The sequence below is a fragment of the Montipora foliosa genome, chromosome 4, assembly GCF_036669935.1.
Source record: "Montipora foliosa isolate CH-2021 chromosome 4, ASM3666993v2, whole genome shotgun sequence".
NCBI lineage: Eukaryota > Metazoa > Cnidaria > Anthozoa > Scleractinia > Acroporidae > Montipora > Montipora foliosa.
The window spans coordinates 2,523,660-2,528,659 of NC_090872.1; the positions used below are offsets into that span (position 1 = coordinate 2,523,660).

The 5,000-nt window shown below is 41.6% G+C and overlaps 3 non-coding genes across 3 annotated transcripts; 2 read left to right on the top strand and 1 right to left on the bottom strand.

The window, feature by feature from the left end:
• Positions 1–898: 898 nt before the first annotated feature.
• Trnai-aau (transfer RNA isoleucine (anticodon AAU)) lies at positions 899–971 on the top strand. Its single transcript has one exon. It is a non-coding gene; the product is annotated as a tRNA-Ile (tRNA).
• A 588-nt stretch (positions 972–1,559) lies between these two features.
• Trnaa-cgc (transfer RNA alanine (anticodon CGC)) lies at positions 1,560–1,632 on the top strand. Its single transcript has one exon. It is a non-coding gene; the product is annotated as a tRNA-Ala (tRNA).
• Positions 1,633–2,081: 449 nt separating this feature from the next.
• Trnat-agu (transfer RNA threonine (anticodon AGU)) lies at positions 2,082–2,155 on the bottom strand. The gene has a single exon. It is a non-coding gene; the product is annotated as a tRNA-Thr (tRNA).
• Positions 2,156–5,000: the final 2,845 nt, after the last annotated feature.

The following is a 5,000-nucleotide window of genomic DNA, read 5'->3' on the forward strand; positions in this document are numbered from 1 at the left end:
GTCTCAGTTAGTTTTGACATTTTTGACAGGTTACTAACTGGTCTAAAGTTCTGAGGAACGTGCATATCAGCCCCGGGCTTTTTCAGTAATGGCGTAATTAGTGCTTCTTTCCATACTCGAGGAACAACCCCCGTCCTCAGAGACATGTTGATTAGAGACGTGATGACGGGTAATAACACATCACACTGAGGGAGTAGCTTAGATGGAATTGGATCTAAGGAGCAAGATTTTGAAGATGAACGTTGTATGAGGGATTTAACATCGTCCTCTGTAAGTTCTTTGAACTCTTCCATGGTCTCAGGTGGGAGTGTAGACACTTCAATGATGGCATGAATAACCACCAGAGATGTTCAGAAAGCGGCCGACTCTAAGTTTGGCACAGGTGGTTACAGGGTTTGTTCTTTTGCACCATCTTAGATCTGTCTTGCATTAAAAACAATTTGAAGCTGACCAATCTTCCCTTTTTTCCCTAAAAGGTTCTTGGTCAGTGCATTTTAGATTGATTATAGTAACGGGGGATTAGCTCAAATGGTAGAGCGCCCGCTTTGCATGCGGGAAGTACCGGGATCGATACCCGGATTCTCCACTTTTGTTAACCGAAATTGGGTTTTATCAACGGTGTTGATAATGTAAACTGGCCACCGTACAGAGATTCTAAAAGCTAATAGAATCTCTGTACGGTGGCCAATTTACATTATCAACTCCGTTGATAAAACCAAATTTTTGTGTACTGCTTCCCCACCGACGCAGCATCACAGTTTCTTTAGAAACTACCCCTTTCATTCTTTTGTTAACAGAGATGCTTCAAAAGACTAAATTTTATTACAACAATCGTCACTTAAGCACCAAATCGGATAAGACCGGTTGTTCAAAAAACGCTATGAGTACCGAGTAACCTGGTCCGTTAGCTCAGTCGGCAGAGCGTGGTGCTAATAACGGCAAGGTCGTGAGTTCGAACCTCACATGGACCAAGTCTTTCTCTATCTTTTGTTCCGAGGGAGTTTGGTCTTGAAGTTTTCTTTCTGGACTTGTTGGTTTGGTGGAATGATTCTCGCTTAAGAGGTGAAAAGAACTGGTCTTAAGTCCAGTGGCGGCCCTTTCGTGCTTTACTTTATCGAAAACGTGTCACTGGGGTTTTGTCGGAGCTGTAGCCCTCATCTAACTAACATTGAGTACTCAGAGAAAGGTGTCGTCACCATGAATTCCTGGCTGTGAGATCGGTAGAGGCCCAAGATTGTGCAAGCTAGAGTTTTCCAGAAGAGTTTTTCAGCTTATCAACACGAAAGGGAAGTGTGTTTTTCCAGGAGTCTTGATGGCATTTGTTGAATCCCTGATCAATAATTGACATCTGATGAGAATTTGTCTTGCAATAATAGCCTGAGCAAGCACTAGAGATGTTCAGAAATCGGATGACTCTAAGTTTGGTACCGATGGTTGTAGAGTTTGTTGATTAGCACCATCTTGGATATGTCTCGCACTGAAAACAATTTGGAGCTGACCAATCTTCCCTGTCTTCGTTAAAAGGTTGTTGGTGTGCCTTATAAATGGGCTATAGTAACGGGGGATTAGCTCAAATGGTAGAGCGCCCGCTTCGCATGCGGGAGGTACCGGGATCGATACCCGGATCCTCCACTCTTGCACCATTCTGAAGTCAACCGAAATACCTCAGAAGCAAAAACATCTATTACAGCAATCGGCAATAGGTCATTTTACAGTTGTTTGCTCAGTGACCTAGGCTATGAATGACTGCGAGGCTGCCGCTGACCTTGCATTGATACAGACCTCACTGCTTTTATCATGTAAATTGTGTTACTGTAATTCAAATTAGTCTACATAAACATTAGAAAAACACAATGGTTTGTATCAAAAGAGGTTGACCGGGAGCCTCGCTTCCTTTCTTGGGCTAGGAAACTTGGCTACAACTGTAAAATGATGTATGTAACTCTATTGAAGAACGAAGAACGATCAGTTTTTCAAAAACTCGTTAACTCTCAAGGAAAGAAATGACTCTAAAGAGATGGTGTTACTCAACTGCAAGAAAGTGCAGCCAGACCATGACAATATAAGATACACTGATCTCAAGGCACCGATGGGATTTGAACCCATGACCTCCTGTTTACTAGACAGGCGCTCTAACCAACTGAGCTACGGCGGCATGCTTAGATTGCGTGTTTGAAAATGAAATCGAAAACATTTATTTGGTTTGACAGAGAAGCTTCCTTTTTTGTACGTACGCATCTATGTTCCCTCCACATTGGCGCATGAAACTCGATCGCACGAAAACAAGAATTGGCCGGTTGGTGTCGTTTTTCTCCCCGCCATCTTGGAAGTTGCAATTCCTTCTGAACGCATCATATCATAGGTGACCTGGCCCATTAGGTCAGCCGGCAGAGCGCGGTGCTAATAACGCCAAGTCCTGAGTTTGAACCTCACATGGACCAAGGCTTCATCGTCGACGCGGATGTTAAAATCGCCTAGTAGTAGTAATTCTTCTGTGCAAAGCACTTTCATTTCAATGTAATTAGCGAATTCATTCAGGAATGTAGCTGTTAACACTTTATGATCATCCGAGTAGGGCGGGCGATATATTACAATGACACGGAGATTTTGATGCTTCGACCGTACAGAATATTCCGAGAACTCAAATGAATTGAGTTCACCACCGTCGAGCTTTTTAACTTGAAATAATGACTCCCGGTACATAACAGCAGTACCTCCACCCCTACGATGGCCAGCGCGCGGTTGATCTAAGAGTATATAATTACTAGGGCACACTTCATTCCTGACAGCGTCATCATTAAATTGAGCCAGGTTTCGGTTATGGCGCAAATATCCAATTTGCTATCCACTATGTAGTCGTAAATATCGGATGATTTATTACGAAGAGAGCGTGCGTTAAATAATGAAGCAGATATTAGCCGTCGGTTTGTAGGTTGTTATTCACAGTGTTCACTGTAACCGAAGCGTTCAGAATTTTCCCGCCCACGTCGGCATGAATATTTCGTTGAAGGGCTTGGCGAAAAACGTAGAGAAGAAAACCTTGATCCCGAGGAGAATTTAAGAGACTTGTAAGTCCCCGGGTACAAGATTCGAAAAGCGAAGAAAAAACGTTAGTGATATTCACGCTGCATCACTGACACCATCTTCAAGAATGCGAGAAAGACGGCCGTTGGCAAAATCAAGATCGGACCGGATCGGACCGGATGGGATTGACAAAACTCGGACCAGGTCAATGACAAACTTCCCGCTGTGCCTTTCTCTCTCGTGTAGTCGTCTCTTCATTTACTTTTTTCCAGAGGTGATTACAGATTCCGAAGCGGAATTATAAAAGATACGATGTGACGAATTGTCGTCAATAAGCTAACAACGGTCTTCTTCTTCAAACATGCATTAAAACTGACAACAATTATTTACTTTCCCCCAGTCCCTGAAAATTGTACATTAGCCTGATTTAGCAACAGAACAACCCATCCTCGACCTCTGAATAAGCGCATTTAACTTGATTTGCTTTTCATTGTTAATTTCAGTTTACAGTGTCCTCAATTGGTGTTCCAGCGCTAGCGAACCCCAATGCATACCTGAAGTCGCAGGATTCGAACCTGGAAATGCTGGATTAATAACCCTTTCAATTAACCACTAGACTATCACATTTTTTTAAATATGTCAATATTTTCTGTTTTTTCGAATGCCGCTGTAAATGTGTATTATCACTCGCTAAGAAACAAGTTTAAACAGGAGAAATGTCGGTTACCTAACCTCAAGAGAAAGCTACCGGTAACCATTTTAAAATCAAGCACAAGACTTGACCACTATTCAGCATTTATTTGATATATACTAATTAGTGATGGTAAATAGTCGGTACAATGGTCAGGATTGATTAAGAACATTTTCTTCTAAGTAGGTCACGGTGCTCCCGGTTCAAATCCTGTCCAGGAATGCAACTTTACCTTTTTTTCTTTTCATCTGTTACCACAAGCCCTGGGACAGAGTAATCTAAACTGACGATAACAGCCAATCCAGAAAAAATAGGAATAGTTTGGATTCTACTCTGATATGACCTAATATGGATATTTTTTGCTGCTTAGTCATTAAGGGGATAAAAACATTTCCTCAAATTGGGTGCTTCGGGTTCAAATCCTGTCTAGGAATGCAACTTGTCCTGGGACAAAGTAATCTAAATTGACGATAACAGTCAATCCAGAGAAAGTTGGGAATTGTCGATATTCATCATTTCAGAGGTAGAGGACATGTTGAACAGAACAAAGAGAACGTCAGTTGACGAAGGGAGAGCTCGCAGAATAGTTTGGATTATACTCTAATATGACCTAATATGGATATTTTTGCTGCGCACGCCATCGTCAACTGATATTCCCGTTCTGTTTCTAAATCAGGCTATTGTGCAATAATGTATTTCCCATGGGTACACGGGTCGTTGCTATGCTTGGCATTCGTACTTTTAGCTATTTGTACCACCCTTTTGGCCTGTGACATTCAGTTATCTACGTTGCTTTGCTCGGAGAAGTTTTCGCTTCTACTTTGGTGTTGTTTACATTTTTTGCGACCTCTTAACTCCAGTGGTCGTTTTAAGTGAATTTGCATTGGTTTGGAGAACACGTTTCCAGTTTTTTCTCATAAAGGATTTTTTTTTTACTGGTTTTGGATATCCGGCTTAATCACCACGCTGTTTTTTTTTTCTTCAGTTTTTTGCGATAGTCTACTGCATTGAAGAGTAAGTGTCCTTTTGGCTAATTTGTTCTTGCGTAGACCTCAATATTGTGTGTTCAATGAACGCGGCTGATGGATTACTGTCTGTAGTGTTTATATGAGTAGTGTTTATATGAGAAATAGTTTTTATTTGGCTGAGCGCAGCGATAAAGAATGGAATTGTCAGGGACTGGGGTAAAGTAATGAATTGTTGTCAGTTTTCTTGTTTAAAGAAGAAGACGGTTGAGTACGCAGTCAATTCGCTTATTGGCGACAATTCATCACATCGTATCTTT